Source organism: Lutra lutra, chromosome 14 (assembly GCF_902655055.1).
Source record: "Lutra lutra chromosome 14, mLutLut1.2, whole genome shotgun sequence".
Classification (NCBI taxonomy): Eukaryota; Metazoa; Chordata; class Mammalia; order Carnivora; family Mustelidae; genus Lutra; species Lutra lutra.
In genome coordinates this window covers 80,908,814-80,930,264 of record NC_062291.1, presented here as the reverse complement: position 1 = coordinate 80,930,264, position 21,451 = coordinate 80,908,814, and the positions used below count along the sequence as shown (strand labels likewise).

The 21,451-nt window shown below is 47.9% G+C and overlaps 1 pseudogene; it reads right to left on the bottom strand.

Annotated features, from left to right (window-relative positions):
* Nucleotides 1-4,094: 4,094 nt before the first annotated feature.
* Nucleotides 4,095-4,222, bottom strand: LOC125085387 (uncharacterized; annotated as a pseudogene).
* Nucleotides 4,223-21,451: the final 17,229 nt, after the last annotated feature.

Below are 21,451 nucleotides of genomic sequence, written 5' to 3'. Positions count from 1 at the left end.
TGGGACCAGCCAGGCTGCCATCGGTCATCCCCATCCATCCCACTCATGTTCAGGCCACACAGTCCTTTGAGTTGAGCTGATGAAATCCACTGGCTTTAGCCAAAAACAAACAAACAAACGACAACAAAAAACTGGGAGGCTGTTACCACATTTTAAAAGCTGTCTTCAGGGGCACCTGGGAGGCTCAGTGGGTTAAGGCCTCTGCCTTCGGCTCAGGTCATGATCCCAGGGTCCTGGGATCGAGCCCCGTATTGGGCTCTCTGCTTGGCGGGGAGCCTGCTTCCTCCTCTCTCTCTGCTTGCCTCTCTGCCTACTTGTGATTTCTCTCTGTCAAATAAATAAGTAAAATCTTAAAAAAAAAAAAGCTGTCTTCAGGCAGATTCTCTTCCACTCTTAAAAATCTTGAGCAAAACCCACTCTCCCTCCCCTTTGTGTTAATGGGAAGAAAACGTGAATCATCATTTTCTCAGAAGAGGAGCATATGCTACCATTTTATTAATTGGCTATATTTTCTGGCGATGAAAGCGTGGTATTCTTCTATATGTTGGGGACGGATTTAAAAGTGTGCCAGTTTTTCCAGCTTCGGTACAGTGGATTGGTCCCATGTGGTGAAGCCAACAAGAGGCTCTAATGAGCGTTCTAGTCCTTGCCTGTTCGAATATCCCTCCATCCCATGCGTCATGTAGTGTTTCCCACACGAAACAACTAATATCCTTCTGAAAAGGAAATGTGCCTTCTGTGGGAAGGAAAACGCTGTTGACAGTAGCTGTGTCCTAAAAGAACTGATGTGTTCTCCCGGGGATACGTCAAGCTCCTGAAAAATTAGCGGTATCAGCTCACACATTTAAGTTACGAACTACCAATCATCCCACTCAGCATAAATGCCAGAGACTGATTTACATTCTTGTTCCTGACGTGCGTTCTGGTCTTAACATTTAATTAGGCGATTGAAAAATGATGGTAGGCGAGAGAAATGTGAGGTTCTTTCTAGGGCTGTCCTTCTGTGGGCACACTTGCCAATTCCCAGCCTTCACACCATGAGGGTTGGCCTTCCCAAAGCCCGAAACTCCTGGAGGAAGAGGTGTTCATGGGGGTGGTTTCCACATATCCCCATGACCTCCCCAAAAGGCAAGTTACCGTTTGCCCAGAGGCTCCTGGGCCAGGCAGTGGTTGTGAGAGGAGACCTCAAGGTGCTTTCATTCAAACTGAGACTCGGGACAGGGGTGGCAGTCCAGTGAGTCCAGCCAAGAAGAGTTGGGTCTGTCGCGGGGTGCCCAGACTAGAATCACCGAGCACCCCGTACAAAGGCAGCTCAGCGTGACCTGATCTGCTGATTTCTTGAGAAAAGCTGGAAATCAGGATTTTTGTGGAGTGCATCTATTGGTCACAAATTCACATAAAAGTAATGTCTGGGGCCAGATTTGGTGTGTGGGCATGAGTTTGTGACTTTGAATTAGAAACAACTCTGTTAATATTTCCTTTTCTTTTTCCTCCTCCCTGCCCCACACCCGGAGAGCAGAGCATGTGAACTACGCCTCTAAAATCATATTATAGCCCTAGGAAACAAGGGCATTTTTGTTTGAACTTTTAGGGTCTGATCTAATCTTTACAAAGCATTTAACTCAATTACGACTTAAGCCAGTCCCCAAAACATCATCTCTGGAGATATGAACGCTAAAAGGACATGAGGTTACCAAGATTATTTGGGGGCTTTTAAAAAATTAACTTTTAGGGGAACAAGTCACCTTTGTCTCCAAGCAATTCAAATAAAGGATCTTCTGTGTTCAAACCTGTTTGTTACCTCCACTATCTGCTGATCCTTAATAGGAAGAGCTGTATTCTGCGTTTCTTGGAACTTTTTTTTTCTTTTTCTGACCTAGAAAAGCTCAATAAAACGCTACATATTATTTTGTCTGATTTCTCCTGCTGGGCAGGAGGAAAGGGGGTTCCCTGGGGGCAGGAAAGGAAGTAGGAGAGAGGCCTCTCCCAGAACTGTGGTTCTCGGCACCAAAAATGATTCTGAGGGAAAGGGATAGGGTGGGGATGGCTACCCCAAATAGGCTGGCAATCGAGAAAGATCTGGGATATTGGTAGTGGAGGTGGGTACAAGTGGAGTGGGGGAAGGAGTGCTGCTTATGGGGGGTGGAGAAGAGGAGAGAACGACCCTCTGAGAGTGGTCTGAGTGTAAGTGGAAGACAAGTACAGTGAGGGGAAGGGATCTGATTTGTTCCTTGACTTCACTTGTCAAGAGTGGTTCTTCTTGAAATGAGTACAGAGGGTCATCTTTATTATAGAGGTTAGGGCTCTTTCAGTTGCCAGAGACAGAAAAGCACCAGAAATAGGCTTTCGATACAAAAGAATTCATTAACTATAGCAAATGAAACTTTAAAAGTATGTGGACATCAGGCATGGCTGTATCTGGGCACAGATGTGATCATGGGTTACCTCTGTCCAACTCTTGTGTCTGGTTTCCTCTGGAGTTGTTTCCTGGTGAGAGGATTCTCAACACGTATTGTTAGAGATAAATCTTAGTAGTGCCAGAATTCCATTCTACCAGCTTAACAACACCAGGAGAGGAGAACACTTCTTCACTAATAATTCCGGGAAAGTCTTCAGATTGACCAGGATTCTCCAAACTTGGGTTGAGTCTAGGAAAAAAAAAATGCAGTTTTCTTTTAGCCTCACACTAAATATTTCTGAAACCAGATATATGTTTTTTTTTCCACACCAACCAATTCTCCAATACCAGCTGGGGGTCCTATAATCCAATTCAGTTCTAACACTATCCACCTGGAGTTAGACCAATTGGCTATAAATTGACGTCCCATGACTTCCTCCTTGGGTTTGATATTTTGCTAGAATGGCTGACAGAACGCAGAGAAACACTTACTGACATTTAGTGGCTTATGACATGATAAAGGAAGCAGATCGACAGCCAGATGAAGAGATACATGGTGGGGGGCGGGGTCCAGGACGGTTCTGAGTGCAGGAACTTCTGTCCCCACAGAGCTGGGGTGCAGTACCCTCCCAGTACTTGAACACCATCACCTACCTAGAAGCCCCCCAAAGCCTGTGCTGCTGGGACTTTTGTGGCTTCATCAAGAAGACCAATTACTAACTCCATTTCCAGCCCCTATCCCACCCCCAAGAATGGCTGGTGGGGCTGGAAATTCCCAGCTTCTAATCATGGTGGGAGTGGCCTTTTTGTCAAAGCCAGATCAGGGAGCTCCTCCAGAGTCACCACATCAGAACAAAAGACACGCTATCACCCAGCAAACTCAGGGATTTAGGAACCCTGTGTCAGGATCTGGGGAAGTTGAAGGAAATTGGAAGGGGAGGTGAACGATGAGAGACTATGGACTCTGAAAAACAATCTGAAGGGTTTGAAGAGGTGGGGGGTGGGAGGTTGGGGGAACCAGATGGTGGGTATTAGAGAGGGCACGGACTGCATGGAGCATTGGGTGTGGTACAAAAACAATGAATACTGTTATGCTGAAAATAAATTTAAAAAATGATAAAAAAAAATAATAAAAACCAAATACCAGTAGGAACTGGGGACAGAGACCAAAATAGATGGTTTTAAAAAGATGTTTGATCTTTTTTCATTGAAGTTTAATTACCCGTCAGTGTTATATTAGTTTCAGGTGTGCAACAGAGTAACACAACAGTTCTCTGCATTCCTCCGCTCACCCGCTAAGTGTGCTCACCATCTGTCATGGGACAACGTTCTTATGATTATTGACCACGTTCCTTATGCAGTACTTCCCATCTTCGTGACTTCCTTATTTTGTAACTGGAAGTTTGTACCTCTATTTCTCCCATCCCCCCCTCTGGCAACCCTCGTTTGTCCTCCGTCCATAAGAGTCTGCATTTTTGTTTGTTTCTTTGTTCGTTGGTTTTGGTTTTTCAGATTCCACATTGTAAGTGAAATCGTGTGGGGTCTTTCTCTGTCTGACTTCTTTCACTTGGCGTAATACCCTCTAGGTCTAACCACACTCTTCGTTTCTTATTACTTTGCAGATCACGTGCCCGTCTCTGAACCAGTTTCTTTGGGACTGGGGATGCGGTGCTCCCGGGGCCATGCCTGGGTCACATGTCCACCACCTGGGCTGGGAAGGGGGATCACGCCTATCCTCCCATCCAAGTACTAACCAGGCCCGACCCTGCTTAGCTTCCGAGATCAGACGAGATCGGGCGTGTTCAGGGTGGTATGGCCGTAGACGGATCACGCCTATCCTAAGAGCATGATGGGACAATGGGGGAGAGGGTTGTTGTACAAATGAAAACAGGGGTGATCTTCTCAGAAAAGGGGGATTACCTGGCTGCAAAAGCAACATATTAGCTCTGTGAAGACAGGAACTCTCGCTGTTTTCTTGACAATATGTCACTGGTTCCGTCTGTCCACTCTGTCCTAGACACTTGACTGGGAGTGGATCTTGGTGATCTGGTCCTTGCTGCAAGTTCTTCTAAGTGATCTTACATAACCAGGCTTCTCTGCTCCCTTCAAGCCCTAAGTCTGATTAATAAGATTCCACAGGCCTTCTAGGGAAATGTGTCTCCATCCGTGCTGGGTGTACCCCACACCTGTACCCCATATGTGTGGGGGGGTACATTACTGAGCCCCAAGTTAACCACACTCTCTAAAGCAGCCTAGCCCCCATGTGGGGTGTACGGATGGCACCCACCCTGCCATTTGCTCTCTGCTTGCCCACCTGTGACCTGGGGAAGGCTCTTTCCCTTTGACATTTAATGGCCCTAAAGGATTTGCCATATTGTGAGAGAGGCAGCAGGAACATGGGTGTCCTGGGTGTGGATGGAGCAAGGACAGAGGACACATTTCTTTGGTTCTGGTCGCCCTTGCAACCTCAATTCACAGATGCATTTATTTGGTTGTATTTTCCACATCCCATCAATCTGTTCCTCTGCCTTTGCATCACGGGTTCAAAGTCCTTCCTGAGTTTGTGTCTGAGAAAGTGAGAAGAAACCCTTGAACCTGTAATAGTACCTTTCTGCCAGCCAAACTCAGGCTGCAGGCTTTCTTTTTTAACTAAGAGTTTCTCTCTAAAACTGCACTTTGTGATGTCAAGATGACTCTAACTTTGAGGTGGGGTATAGAAGGGCCTGAACAAGGACTTTATTTGATGCTCTAGTAAAGGATAAAAGCACAGTTGTGAGTGGAAATGTAGGTCATTCTGTCCTCCTGGATCTACCTGCTGATTTCTCATCTCCCGACCGTGAACCTGACCCAGAGCAGAGTCAGGCTTAGGAACTGGGAACATGGCTTTGCCCAACCCTGTGGAAAGGCCTTGGCAGCATTAAGGAACACCGGGAGTCGGATAATCTGGGGCAAGGAAATCAGGTGTTGCCTCTGCTTTGGAACTAGCTGATCCCCAGGGGAGCCCGGAGCTCAGGCAGATTTGGGTTCCTGAGGACAGTGTGGGCGCCATGTCTGTTTTCAATAAAAAGCCACGGTCCAGGAAGACTGGAGAGAGGACACCTGCAGTGACAGCGTGCTGGGCCAGAATTCCCAGGAGCACATGAGCCTAACTTGAGGTTCCTGTGTAGATTCTGACTGCTGCTGAGCATCCAAAGGTCACCTGCCCCTTTCTATGTCCTTGACTGGCTTGAAATGGCTGTCACGCCCCCCACCTGCTCCCTCCACTCCTGCCTTCCTGCCTAGGCACCCGCCCAACCCCACTATAGTGCTAATTAGGGCTGTGTTGGCATGACCCTCAGGGGCACTTGGTTTATACCAGTGTCTTCTCTTCCACTGATGACACAGACCTCCCTGAGGCACAGGGGAATGGTTGCATTTAAATCCGGATTCACCACTTAGAAGTCTGAGACCCTAACCTGTCCAGGCTGAACTGCTTTCATCTTTTAAATGGGGATCCATCATAATACCAGCATTACTGGGCTATTAAAAGATTGAATACGATAATGTTTATCAAGTGCTTGACACATGCAAAATAATTCTTAATATCTATGAGTTCTTCCCTAAGAAACATTTACCTACGAAAACCCATCAATATTGGTGTCGTACTGATCAAAATGTTGGTGTCTATAAAGGAAGCAGGCCTCATAGCTGATGGCTGCCTCACCCCTCACCTCCTGTCGTGTTTATCCACAATGCCTCCTGACACCCCTGGATGAAGGGAGCTGCTCACTCTTCCCATCCCTTCTATGAGCGCCTTCTGGGAGTGCTCCACCGGAGCCCTCCTTGTCCTCTCAGAATGTCCCTGATGCTCATTCTAACTGTGGTTCTTGTGTGTAGGAGCCATGTGGAGAGGGCTTCAGTGGCCAAGATGCCATCATGGGTCCCAGCCAAGTCCTACCTGGCAGCTCTCGTGGCCCCGACCTAGAGATCCGGTCTTCTCCGCGAGCCGATGGGTGAGGACACTAAGCACGGGCAAAGGAGGGACCAACTTTGGAGTCTTCGCTGGAAACCACTTTTCTAACACCAAGTTCACCCTCTCCTCCTGAGAGGTGGAAAGTGTTATCATTTGACAGGTTCTGGAGGACAGAACATTGAAGCTGTTGATGGAATTCTGAAGTTTTTTTTTTTTTTTTAATCTTCTTTCCCCCAAACATGTGTGTCTCCTTTTTTCTTCTCTTTTTGGACTTTGAAAATGTTTCAGAGAGTTTCACCCTCTCTGAGTTACTGAAAAGTGCTTCAGAGGGTTGATCCCATTTTCTGAAGAGGAAATCGAAGCGCTGTAGGTTCCAAGGAAACACTGGAGGGAAACGGTTTAAGAGTGTGCAGTTTGGAGGGGCACCAGAGTGGCTCAGTAGGTTGTCTGACTTCAGCTCAGGTCCTAATCTCAGAGTCCTGGGATCAAGCCCCGTGTTGGGATCCCCGCTCAGCAGGGAGTCTGCTTCCCCTTCTCCCCATGCCCTTCCCCCTGCTCATACTCTCTCTCCCTCTCTCCCTCAAATAAATAAATAAAATCTTTAAAAGGAAAAAAGAGTATGCAGTTTGGAATGCCCCACACTCAGGTTCGGGCCTGGATCCTCACGTGCTGGAGGAGTAACCTTACCCACTATACTCACCTTTAAAAGCTAATAAAGGTAGCTTCAACCTTTTATTCTCCTTAACGTGTCTTTTGAAAAGCAGTTTTTAATTTTATGAATTCTGGCTTGTCTATTTGCTGTTTGATGGATCATGCCTTAAATTTTGTATTAAAAAAAAGTATGTGCCTAACCTGAGCTCACAAATACTTTCTCCTCTGTCTTTTTCTGCAAGTCTTATGGTTTTAGATTTTAGGTTTAGGTCTGTGACCCATTCCTGGGAGAAAAATCTTTGCAAAGTTTTTATCCAACAAAGAATATGTATTACAAATATATTCAAAAAGCCCCTCAAAACTCAATAAGAAACTGGGGCACCTGGGTGGCTCAGTGGGTTAAAGCCTCTGCCTTCGGCTCAGGTCATGATCCCGGGGTCCTGGGATCGAGCCCCACATTGGGCTCGCTGCTCAGTGGCAAGCCTGCTTCCCCTTTTCTCTCTGCCTGCCTCTCTGCCTACTTGTGATTTCTCTCTCCGTCAGATAAATAAAGAAAATTTAAAAACAAAACAAACAAAAACAAACAAACAAAAAAACCCAAAAAAACTCAATAAGAAATAGACCTAAATAGCCCAATTAAAGAAATAGGTAAAAAAGTTGAACAAGCTTTATCAAAGAACATACAGGGAGGGCAAATCAACATCATTAGCCATCAGGGAAATTCAAATCAAAACCATATATAATGAACATCATAGGCATTAGAGAAATGCAAATTGAAACCACAATAAGAAACCATGACACACCTATGAGAATGATCAAAATAAAAAAACTAACCATACTAAGTATTAGTGAGAATGTGGAGGACCTAGAATTCTCATACACTTCTCAGGGGAACACAAAATGATGCAGTTACTTTGGAAATAGTTTGGACATTTATTTTATCTTGTTATGTTTGTTATGTTACATTACGTTATGTTATGTTATGTTATGTTATGTTATGTTATGTCACCATACAATACATCATCAGTTTTTGATGCAGAGTTCCATGAATCATTTTTGCGTATAACACCCAGTGCTCCATGAGATCTGTGCCTTCCTTAATACCCACCACCAGGCTCATCCATGCCCCCAACTCCCTCCCCTCTGAAACCCTCAGTTTGTTTCTTGAGTCCATAGTCTCTCATGGTTTGTCTCCCCCTCTGACTCTCCCCCTTCATTTTTCCTTTCCCTCTCCTAATGTCCTCCATGCTATTCCTTATATTCCACAAATATGTGAAGCCATATGATAATTGTCTTTCTCTGCTTGATTTATTTCACTGAGCATAATCCCCTCCCTGGGGATTGCAAAAGTTAGGTATTCATCCTTTCTGATGGCTGAGTAATATTCCATTGCATATATGGACAACATCTTTTTTTTTAATCTTTTTTTTTAAGATTTTATTTATTTGACAGAGAGAAAGAGATCACAAGTAGGCAGAGAGGCCGGCAGAGAGAGAGAGAGGAAGGAAGCAGACTCCTAGCTGAGCAGAGAGCCCGATGAGGGCTCTATCCCAGGGCCCTGGGATCATGACCCGAGCTGAAGGCAGAGGCTTTAACCCACTGAGCCACCCAGGCTCTCCTGGACCACATCTTCTTTATCCATTCATCTGCTGAAGAGCATCTCAGCTCCTTCCACAGTTTGGGCTATTGTGGACATAGCTGCTATGAACACTGGGGTACAGATGGCCCTTCTTTTCACTATACCTGTATCTCTGGGGTGAATACCCAGTAGTGTAGTTGCTGGGTCATAGGGTAGCTCTATTTTTAACTTTTGAGGAACCTCTACACTGTTTTCCAAAGGGGCTGCACCAACTTGCATTCCCACCAAAAGTGTAAGAAGGCTCCCCTTTCTCTGTATCCTCTCCAACATTTGTTGTTTCCTGCCTTGTCAATTTTGGCCATTCTAACTGGTGTAAGGTGGTATCTCAATGTGGTTTTGATTTGAATTTCCCCATGGCTAATGATAATGAACATTTTTTCATGTGTCTTTTAGCTATTTGTATGTCTTCTTTGCAAAAGTGTCTATTCAGGTCTTCCTCCCATTTTTTGACTTGACTATTTGTTTTTTAGGTGTTGAGTTTGAGAAGTTCTTTGTAGATCTTGGATACCAGCTGTTTATCAGTAGTGTCATTTGCAAACCCATTCTGTGTGTTGCCTCTTTGTTTTGTTGACTGTTTCCTTTGCTATGCAGAAACTTTTTATCTTGACAAACTCCCAAAAGTTCATTTTTGCTTTTGTTTCCCTTGTTTTGGAGATGTGTCTTAAAAGAAGTTGCTATGGCCAATGTCAAAGAGGTTACTGCCTATATTCTCCACTAGAATTTTGATGGATTCCTGTCTTACATTGAGGTCTTTCATTCATTTAGAGTTTATTTTTGTGTATGGTATAAGGGAATGGTTGATGCTTCTGTATATTGCTGTCCAAGTTTCCCAGCACCATTTATTGAAGAGAATGATCTATACTCTAAAACTACAGAACACTTATGAAAGAAATTAAAGAAGACACAAAAAGATGGAAAAACATTCTGTGCTCATGAATCAGAAGAATAAACATTGTTAAAATGTCTGTGCTGCCCAGAGCAATCTATAATTTCAACACCATCCCAATCAAAATACCAATAACATTTTTCAAAGTGCTGGAACAAACAATCCTAAAATTTGTATGGAAACAGAAAAGACCCCCAAACTGCCAAGGAAATGTTGAAAAAGAAAGACAAAGTTGGGGCCATCACATTGCCTGACGTCAAGCTGTGTTACAAAGCTGTGATCACCAAGATGGCATGGTACAGGCACAAAAACAGACACATAGACCAATGGAACAGAAGAGGGAACCCAGATATGGACACTCAACTCTATGGTCAACTAATCTTTGACAAAGCAGGAAAAAATATCCAATGGAGGGGGGAAAGTTTGGTTGTTTCTTGAGAAGTTACACTTAGTCTGTCTTAGTAATGAATCCAGCAGTTCCGCTCATAGTTATTCACCCAGGAGAAATGAAAGCATATGTTCATACAAAGATGCGTAGATAAATGTTCATCGCAGCTTTGTTTGTAATAGCCCCAAACTGGAAACAACCTAAATGCCCATCAGCAAGTGAATGGATAAAAAAGACTATGGTACATCCATGCATGGAATACTACTCGATAATAAAAAGGAACAAACTATTGGTAATACACAATGAACTTGGGTGAACCTTGAGGTCCTTATGTGAGTGGAAAAAAACCAATCTCAAAAGTTACATACTGTATGATCTTGCCTGTATGCCAACCATGAAATGACAAGCAGAGACGTGATAGACACTTGCCCACCCGGGCTTCTCCTGTTGGAACACTTGCTCTTGGAGCTCGGTCACCACTCTGTGAAGCCCGGACCACATGAAGCAGCCACATGGAGGATAACAGAGACCCTCCACTCAGCAGACCCAATGGAGCTCCTGGCCAACAACCAGCATCAACTGCCATCTTGGATGTTCCAGCCCAGTAGAACCCCTGGAAGGCTGCAACCCAACCATCATCATAGGTGGAGAAGAACTTCCCCTTGATCCCAGGCAAATCACCTAATTGTGAGAGATAATGATATGGTTGGTCCCTTAACCCACTAAGTTTTGGGATGGTTTATTGTATAGCAATAGATGACTCAAATGGGGCCCTACGTCCTATTAGCTTAGTGACTCTGGGATTGACTTGAGCCAGTGTCCGTCCATGAACAAGTACGACCACAGCCAAGGAAAGTGCAGGTCAGCTAAACCCAGGTCATACGTCCAGCCCTGGATCTGCGGTGGCACCAGCTCTCAGTGTCATCCAGGCAGAGAGCAAGGAAGACCCTTTCTCCAGGGACAACAAAGTATGGTTTCCAGAAGAAAGGCATTGGGCATGGGCAGAGTGGACCAAAGCAGACCACAGAGGACTCCCAGGAGAGGGAGGACACGAATGAATTTGGGGATCTGAGAGAGTTGACATAACCACAGGAAGATTCATCTTTGTGTGGATCACAAGAGGTAATTTTAGGTAAAGTATTTCACCCAATATCTGGCACAGAGTAAGTGCTCAACTCTTTTTTTTTTTTTAAGATTTTATTTATTTATTTGTCAAAGAGAGAGAGAGAAAGAGCAAGAGCACAAGCAGGCAGAGAGGCAGGCAGAGGCAGAGAGGGAAGTAGGCTCCCTGCTGAGCAAGGAACCCTATGTGGGACTCGATCCCAGGACCCTGGGATCATGACCTGAGCAGAAGGCAGTGGCTTAACCCACTGAGCCACGCAGACGTCCCAGTACTCAACTCTTGATAGTTTTTAAAAAAATATCTGTTATTACCACTACACAGTAGCTGTAAATTATTAAGGCACCCCTTCCTCTGCAGACATTAGCCCATATTTGGTCCCAGTACTGGCCATATTTACATAGAAGTACATTTGGCTTTATTTGAAGGACTGTCCCCAGACTACGAGGCCCCAGTAATCAGAGGCAGAGAAGTGTTGTGCTTGTCTAGTTGAAAAGTTGTTGTCTTATTAACTCTTAGCCCCAGGGACTGGACTCTGTGGTAGCTCCTAATTTAGGAGACAGATAACTCAGCCTGGCCTAGTCCTGTCTGGTATCGAGGTTTCCATGGAGACTGGGATGGAGACAGAAGTAGCTTCGGAGGCTCAGACACCTTCTCGTGCCGCCAAGAGCCCAGCAGTCCTGGGGGCTCTTTGGTGAGATCAGAGATGGGTCACAAGGGGGTGTGTGTGTGCATGTGTGCACAAGTGTGTGGATGTTAGAGACTTGGCCTTATATATCTGCATGTACACAGGGGGTCCTCGCTTATGAGAGGCCAAGTAGTCCTGGAAAACCCAGCGGACAGCTGCCACCCGTGCCCAGGATGAGGCAAGAGAACTCTCCAGGCTAGCTGCCCCCACATCTTCCCACGAAGGAGCCTTGCTGCTGAAGACTAGCTGGCTCCTTGGCCCCCAGCGTTTGTTAACCTTCAAGATCAGAGGTTGGATGGCATCATCGTTCCTGTTCTTTGAGTGTCTCTGGCTCGGGAGCTCGCCCTTGGTCTGCTGCAGAGGCGACGGTGGGAGCTGTGACCTCCGTCTCTCGGAGCCTGGACTTCTTGCTGTCACAGGCAACACGTGGTTTGGGAGAGGAGATGAAGAGGAGGAGGAATCCGAGTGTCTGTGGCTTACACGCCCCATGTGGGAATCGGTGTCTCTGGTTTGAATCTGTGTCTCTGGTTTCACGGCAGAACTTGTACTGAGCGCCTACGGCTGGCCTGGCCCTGTTCTGCCCGCTGCTGAATCAGATGCAGCCCTTTTCCTTAAGAAGCACACGGTCCACGTGGGGAGGTGGACACGCAAACCAGGCGCTGGAGCCCATGGGCTGTGGACTGCTGGGGAGCCCAAAAACAGAGCCACCACTGTGCCCCCCGGGGACCACCGCTTCCAGACACCTGCTTAGCTCCTTTCTGCTGACACGGGTGCCCTCTAAGCCCCCAGGGAATGGTATAGGCACCTTCTCACAGACCCCACCCACTGCCAGAGGCGGTGACCATGGGATCCTCTAGGCTCGGCTGACACCTCTCCCCCCACTTACGGTTTGCTGACTCAAGACAGTAACCCCCCAACAACACACGATTTTCCTAACCTAGACTGAGTTTGTTTCCTGATACTTTGCAGCCCCCCCCAAATTCAACTAACCCAGAACATGACCTGTGACCTGGTTCCTAAATAAGGCGGCCCTTGTCATTTGGTGAAACAGGGAAGAGCTCTTCAAAGAAGAGAGCAGAGAGGAGGAGGACAGGATGGAGGCATCTGGCCAGGGTTGCCGAGGGTGACCAGGGTGGGATATCAGGGCAGGCTGGGGGGTGGGTTACTGCTGGACTGTGGAGCCTCATAATCAGCCAGAAAATAGGGGTTCACAGGTATCTGCCAAGATGACATCTGTAGAAGCTCTCAGAATTATTTTATTTTATAAGATTTTATTTATTTATTTGACAGAGAAAGAGAGAGGGAGGGAGACAGAGAGAGCACAGGCAGGGGGAGCGGCAGGAGGAGGGAGAAACAGGCTTCCTGTTGAGCAGAGAGCCCAACCCAGGGCTTGATCCCAGGACCCTGGGATCATGAGCTGAGCTGAAGGCAGACGCTTAACCGACTGAGCCACCAGGCGCCCCTCTGAATTGTTGCATCACATGCTTTTTGTTGTGAATGTGTCGGTGGCAGGACTCAGATCTCAGATCCCTTCTCTCCTCTAACGAGACCCAGACTCACGACACTGGGGAGTCCAAACTCGCCCGACACCCCACTGCGATGCTGCTTCGCCATCTCGAGTTCAGCAGGCTGAGCCCCTGACCTCGCCCCACCCAACCTCTTCTCCCTGCCCCTCAAAGTTGGTGGGAATTCCATTCTTCTGCTTGCCCTGGGTGAATACCCTGGAGTCCTTCAACTTGACTCCCTCCTTCTCGCACACCCCCAGCCAACTCCTCAGTCCGTCGCATTGGGGCTACTCTCCAGATGCTTCCGGACGGGTCCGGTAAACGTCACTTTGCTTCTACAGTGACGCTGTTCCCGTGCTCTCTTCTGTCGGACGAAGAGCATCTTTCCAGGGTGGCCACGTGGGTGTCCCAGAGCATATCACTTCTATTGTGAAAATAGAAGGGCAGGGCTCAAGGGGGATCTGCTGGAGCTGATGCTCGCTGACATTAAAGGGAGGGAGGAAAAACCAGCAAGCGGGCGCGCTGGACCAATTTAGTTTTGTTAAATGCACCATAAGAACGGAGTGTGGGAGGGAGCATTTCATCAGTTCCCCAACTGTTTGTCATTGAAAAGGCGCCTGCTTGCTAACACGTCGTGGAGAAAGTCACTTCGGGAGTACAACTGTTGGATAAATAAGAAGATGCTTCCTTGAGTCTTATAGGCCACGTGGGGGGAGTTTTGAAGAAGCCAAAAATCATCTAAAATAGTGGAATCGTGGCTTTTTCTGGTTTTTTTTTCATGACTTATTGAGGGGCCATCGGAGGTCCCCAAGTCCTCCTCCTTCCATTTGCCAATGCTTTATTAAAGGGAAATGATATAGACCGGGAGCAGTCACTGTATGCATCCCCACGGCTGGGCCAGCGCAGTCAGCGACTTAGCCCAATGCTCGTCTGAGGCTGGCGGTCGAGGTGTTTTGTGGCCGCGCTAACTCTCAATCAACTGACCACCAATAAAGGAGATCATTGCCCTCAGTAATGCGGGCCTTGGGGTGGGGGTGGGGGGCTGATCCAGTCAGTTGAAGGCCTTGAGAGCAAAAATTGAGGTCCCCAGAAAAGAAATGCTGTCAGAAGACAGCCCGAGTCTCCAGCCTGCCAGCCCTATGAATTTCAGACCCGCTAGCCCCCAATCATGTGAGCTAATTCCTTAAAATAAGTCCCTTACTATAGTTAGTCCTACTTCCCTAGAGAATCCTGACTGACATGCCTCCAAAAAAATTTTTTTCCTTTTAAGTAGTTTTAAGACAAGAATCTGAAAGCGAAGTGACTTACACACAACCTGTACCACACCCTCCCCAATCTGTGAGGGTTGGAAGATGAGGTCTCCCCGTGAGTAAGGACTGGGAAACCGGGGCGTTAGCCTCTCTCTGTTTACTGCCAAGCTTAGTTCGGGTGCAGAGGGAGCAGCCTCTTCTGTCGCTCCACTGCAGGAGCCCTTGCCCCAGCACCCACTCCTGCTCCATCGTCTATGCTCTGGCTTTCCCCTCCAGCCTGCTCCCCAAACCACACCGGCCCCGTTTCCACAGACCCCTCCCTCCTCTGGTCAAGGCTATGGAGACGGCCAGGTCTTTCTGGCCCTTTCTGCCACATTTCTTTCTTGAAACTTCTCCTGGCTTGGTCTCTGTGGCACTGCCAGCTACCCTCCTCCTCTCCCCTGTCTCCCCTGGGTCCCATGTCCTGTGGCTCCACCAGGGGCTTCTCTTGAAGACCTGGCTCTCTCTCACTGAGCACACAGTTGCTGAGTGATCCCTTTGTACATACAGTGTCAACCACCTCCTGAATTTGATGTTTCCTGATTCTCATCCCCTACCGAGAACCCTCTCTGCTTCTTCCAAACCATCTGGCCGGTTTTGCCCTGGACGTCCCCACTGGGGCTACCCCTAGCACTTTGGACTCAACATTTCGCCAGCAGACCCATCGTCCCACCCTGCATTCCTGATCTCGGCGGGGAGAATTTCCCTCCACCAGCTCCCGAGCCAAGCTCTGTCTCCCTGATCACAAGTCACTTTTGTTCATGTCCAATCTCCTTATGAGTAATACAGATGCTTTCACATTATTTGGGCGAGTGAAATTGGATTACCCCGAGGCCCGAGGTGTCTGATTTCTGTAATGGCATAATTGGCTGCTGCTGCCCCCAGATAACTCTTTTTTTTTTTTTAAAGATTTTATTTATTTGACAGAGAGAGAGAGAGAGAGAGATCACAAGTAGGCCGAGAGGCAGGCAGAGAGAGAGAGAGGAGGAAGCAGGCTCCCTGCTGAGCAGAGAGCCCGATGCGGGGCTCGATCCCAGGACCTGGGATCATGACCTGAGCTGAAGGCAGAGGCCTTAACCCACTGAGCCACCCAGGCGCCCCCCCAGATAACTCTTGAAGGAAGCATGGGTGCACCTGTGTTTTTAATCAAAGAGCAGAACAATAACCAGGGGCAGTCGAGAAGCACAGTACTTCTGCTCAGTCCCCAGCCGCAGGCAGCTGGAACGCGTCCCGGTGAGCGAGAGGGACAGGACGAGTTTGGGGAGAGCAACAGAGGACAAAACTCAGGGGGACCTCAGGCCTTGAGGAGGACAGTCTGTGTCCTGCATACAATGGGAGGGATTGGGGGATGCTCAGGTGATGTTTTTGATGGTCGCTCCAAGCTGCGGATGGGGCAGGACTAGAAGGGACAGCCTGGAGTCCAGATTCCTTCTGGGGATTTAGCTGATCTGTGGCGGAGCTCCCAGAGAAGAGTCGCAGCCTCTGCCAAGGCAGCCCGCAGCTGGACATACGATCTCCTCGCAGGGGCACCTGGCTGTCCCTCGGGCGGCTCTGATGGCGGGAGCGCAGCCTGGTGAGGAGATTCCCGGAAGTCACCCCTCCTCGTTGGGCTCCAAAGCCACCACACTTTGTGCTCCAGCAGCCCCGCTAATGTCATGTGTCCCGCCCACACAGCGTCTGCGACAGAAGTCCTTGCAACGCCTTTCCTCTGTGGGTTTCCAGAACTGCCCATTCCCCTAAACTATGGATTTGGGTCCCAAGGAGCCTTTCTGTTGAGCTCCTTATAGAGTCTGTTCCCAGAGCTCACAACAGCCTCATGAGCTGAACTGGGCAAGCCTGGGGCAAAGGCTCCGAATCCTTGTCAGCCCCCTGGGGAGACCCAGAGATGGGGGATGGGGGCCACGGCCAAGGTCGCAAGAGACTCAAACCCATAGGGCTCCTCCCAGAGAGGCTGCCTTGGAGGGCTAGAAATTTCGGATACCCCGAAGAGTCTGCCCTTTGCTCCAGAAAATGCACTGAGTTTCTCAGACGTTGGAGATGAAGGGCATTAGCTTAAGTGATGCACCCACTGTGCTCCAACACTTCCCAGCGGGAGCTCGCTCGCTCAGTCCTCCTGAGGTACCACGATCACTGTTTTACTGGTGGTGTCTCTGCAGTTCATGGCTTCTGTACCAGGTCGTTCTGATTCCGAAACCCATGGTTTTTTCTCCCATGCATGCTGGAGGAGAAGCGAAGCAGGATTCCGGGTTACAAAAATGATCTACACCCGTTCTGTGAGAGTCCAGTGTTAGGGGACCCCCAGTGCCCTGGTTAGGTCTGCAGCTGGTCGGATTACAGCAGGTGCAGCTGGCAGGAGAGGCAGGGAGGGAATGTGCAAGCCAGCTGTCCCTGGCTGGCGTCCAGGGACCTGCAGCCCTGAGGGCAGGTGCCAGAACCCTGCCCTGACCAAAGGGAGAGAGGAGGTCCTCGCAGGGGAGTCAGGAGTCAGGGAAGGACGCCAGCGTCAGTGCCAGGTAAGGTCAGCAACCAAAGAGCTGGAGGCTTGTCCAGAAATGCTCCTTGCCTTGCTTCGATCACCATTTGCCCGAGCCGGTCTTCGTTTCCGTGTGTCCTCCCATTTCGACCCCATCTGCTGCTCTGTTTGCCTGAGCCCATCGCTAGAGACACGCACGCAATTATCCAACTCCCACGCACTTTTCTTGTTCTCTTTCTCTTTGGGTTTAATTTCCCTGCGAGGCTCTGCCTTCAGCTGACTCAGAAACCTGCAATTAGGAGGAGGCACCTAATAAGACCAGGAGCAGATTTCTGCACTGGGCAGCTAGTTTTTTTTTGTTTTTTTTTTTTTGTTTTTTTTTTTTTTTTTAAGAATGAGATAAATAGAGGAAAATGTCAAAAGGGATCTCCACGCTGCTCCAGTGACAACTAGTGCATGTTTGGGGATTGTGACCCTGGGTCCTTAGGCTTCTGTATTTGCTTGCTTTTTAGAGAGAGAGAGAGAGAGAGAGCAGGGGGGAGGGGCAGAGGGAGAGGGAGAAGAAGAGAGAGTCCCAAGCAGACTCCCCTATAAGTGCAGAGCCCGAAGTGGTGTTGGATCTCATGAGCCTGAGATCACAACCTCAGCTGCAAAAAAGAATCAGTTATTTAACTGACTGAGCCACCCAGGGGCTCCAGTCCTTAGGCTTTCTGACCTTGCCGGAGATGTGTGACTCGATCTGGTCCAGCTGGAGACCCACTGGCCAGTGCTCCCAGGCCTACAGTCCCTCCTGGTCATGGTCAACAGACAAGTACCGAAAAGGCCACCAGGTGTCATGGCAGAGCTCTGACCCGACTAGGACAAGGCGGCCTTTCCAAGAGAGGTTTGTTCTCCTGCCCAAGCTCGTGATGGGATGATGACTGGGATTGTGGAAATGCCGCGCAACATGTGTCCTGATGACTAGTCTGACTTGAAATCCAGAATTCTCAGCACTCCTAACGTCTGCAGAAGTCAAGAGGCAGCAGAAGAATGTCATGAAAGTGCCCCTCATCACACAGTGTTGCTAATAACGGAAATTCAATTACAGAGACATTTATTTAGTACCTTCTGTGTACCTGGCTCCGTGCTGAGCACCTGGTATACAGACATGAGCAAGATCCAGCCTCTTCCTTTAAATCTCATGGAGAGAATCAGAGAATAGAATAATGCTGGATACAGTGAACACCCCTCACCATTCTCCTGAGGTTTAGATTAAACCAATAAAATAAAGAGGGGGTAGATCAAGGCTGTGGTTTTTCTTGAACGAACACATATTTCTTTGTTTTCCTCCCCAGGGGTGATGCTCTTCAGGCCCTGTGCTGGGCTCTGCGCTCAGTGGGGAGTCTGCTCAAAATTCTCTCTCTCCCTCTTCTTCTGCCCTCCCCCAATAAATAAATCTTTAAAAAAAAAAGAAATAAAACTGCCATCTTCGTTTTCACTAACCTCTGGCTGAAATTCAGTAGCACCTTCAATTATAAATATGGACAGGGTGTTTGCTGCCTGTGACTTTGTCACCAGTGGAAACCACAGGCATCTTCCTATCACTTTTCAGTTGTTGCTGATACTCGAAACATTGTTGAGGTTCATCTTTTAAGATGATAGTAATTCCTAGACTGCCATTAGATCTTATCATTCAATCTATTAACAAGAAAGCACACACATTACTATATGGCAAACATATATTTTAAAAACAGTTTGGAAACTATGCTTTAATAAGAATTTGTTTACTTTGAAGTCTTCTGTATTTTACTTCCTTCTTTAAAAAACTGTTAGAATTTGTAGGAGGGGCCCCCAAAGTTCACAGACTGCCAATAAGTCCGTGGCATATAAAGGCATATAAAGGAAGACCTAGTAGGGATGAATTTCCTCTTATTAGGAGAATTTGGGGCAATGTGCAGAAGCAAAGAATTTTTGGTAATAGTAAAAACAGACATTTTGTGTATTGATCAAGATTTCTAGGAGCTGGGGGTGCCTTGGTGGCTGAGTCGGTTAAGTGTCCACCTTTGGCTCCTGTCGTAATCCCAGGGTCCTGGGATGGAGCTGCACACCAGGCTCCCTGTTCAGCAGGGAGTCTGCTTCTCCCTCTCCCTCTGCCCTCCCCCTGCTCGTGCTTTCTCTCTCTCTCTCATATAAATAAATAAAATCTTTAAAAAAAAATTTCCAGGAGCTGGAAGGAAACTTAGAGATTTACAGCTTTCCTGGTTGTTGAATTAACTTTATTCAGCTTAAATGTATACCAATAAAACGCACCCATTTTTTTTTCAGTGTGCTTATTTTTATAAAATTGTGGCCAAAAAATACATCAATTTTACCATTTAACCAATTTTTTTTTTGAGAGAGAGAGTGCAAGCCTGTGAGCAAGGCTGGGGGGGTGGGGCAGAGGGAGAGGGAGAGAGAGAGAGAGAGAATCCTATACAGGCTTCAGGCACAGTGCAGAGCCCAACGTGGGGCTCATCTCACAGCCCTCACAACATGCGATCATGACCTGAGTCGAAATCAACAGTTGGACCTCAAACCAGCTGAACCACCACTGAACCATTTTCAAGTGTGTGCAGTTCAGCTGTGCTAAGGATGTCCACACCATCCTCAAACGCGTCCATCCGAAGCATGGCAGTTGCAGGAGTTCTGACAACTGTGACCACTCGCAGAGCCATCAGTACAATGAAATACACAGTATTTCTATCACTCCCAAATGTGCCTTCTTGCCTCTTCAAAAGCCCCCCTACCCCAAACCCAGCTCACCCAGTCACTGTAGACTAGTTTTGTCTTTTTTGTGTGTGTGTGTGGGGGGAGGACCATTTCATATCAGTGGAATCCTACAGAATATTCCAGTTTTTTACTCACGCGTTGTTGGATGTTTGAGTTGTTTCCAGTGTGGAGGTTGTGACGAATGACGTTTCTACGAGCACGTGGGCACAGGTCTTTCTGCAGACGCGTGTTTTCATTTCTCCTGGGCAGCTGGAGGGGTGGAGTGCTGGCTCCTGTCCTAAGTGTAAGTCCACCTTCATAAGAAAGTGCCAGACTGCTCTCCGAAGTGGTCGTGTCATGGTGCATTCCTGCCAACAGTGGAGGGGACTTCCTGCGGCTCCAGTCCTCCCAACACTCGGCATGGCTAAGCGTTCATTTCAGCCATCCCCTGGGTGGTGGAATCTCACGCGGTTTTAATTTGCACTTTCTGTGCGCTCGTTGGCTCTTCTCTGGAAGGGTCTATCTGAAACTGCCCCCCCCCCCTGCCGTTATTGGGTTTTCTCCTTATATATTCTGGATACAATTCTTTTGCTAGACACATGTGTTGCAAATGTTCTCCCCATGCCGTAGCTTGTCTTTTTACTTCCTTACCCTTTACCATGTGAGATCTAATTCCTCAACTTTTTGCCATCTTGCCTTTTGCATCAAAGACACCTTGGCCTGCCCCAAAGTTGCAAGGCTCTTCTCCTGTGTTTTCTTCTGGAAGCTGCATGGACTTAGTCTTTACGACATTTGGGTATAGGGTGCATGTCAAGGGCAAGCCTAGAGCACGGGCTGAGGGGTGGGTCAGGTTTATTATTTCTTCCTGCATGTGAATATTGGACGCTCCAGTATGATCCGCCTGCAAAGACTACCTTCTCCTACTGAGTTGCTTCAGCGATTTTGTCAGAATCAATCGACCATATATCTGTGGGTCTATTTCCAGACTCCCTATTCTTCTCCATTGACTTATATGCCTGATTTATACCACAGCTTTATTTCTGAAGATGAGAAATCCGGATCCGGGAGAGGGAAGAGATTTGCATGATCAAACCAAGTAACATGCCTCTTGTCCACATTCATCGTTGACTCTTGCTGAAAGTCAACAAAGAAGGAAATAGTAAATAGTCACGCAGTTATTGATGCTGAAGGATAATGCTTGCCTGAGGGCCCACCAGCCGGACTGTGGGGGCCCAGCAGAAGTGAGAGGCCGGTGGGGCTGGAGGGAGCTCCCCGCACGGCAGCCATGAGACCTTCCATGAGCTGTTCCAACCCTGTAGGTTCCTGCGTCAGTCAGGGTTCTCTACAGAAACAGAACCAGCAGGATAGAGATACACACACACACACACACGCACACATCAATTTATTCAGGAAAGGACTCATGCAGTTATGGAGGCTGAGAAGTCCTCTGATCAGCTGTTGCAAGCAGGAGACCCAGGAGAGCCAGCAGTGCAATTCGCTCCAAGTCCAAGAGCTGGAGAACCAGAGTAGCCAAGGGCGGGAGCAGACCAATATCCTGGATCAAACAGTCTGGACGGAAGGGGCAGATTCTTCGTTGCTCCTCCTTTTTGTTCTATGAGGACCTTGCGGGACAGAGTGGGACCCACCCTCCCTGGGAAGATCCATTGTCTTACGGAGCCCCACTGACTCAAGTGCTAATTTCGGCTGGAAACTCCCTCACAGACACACCCAGAAA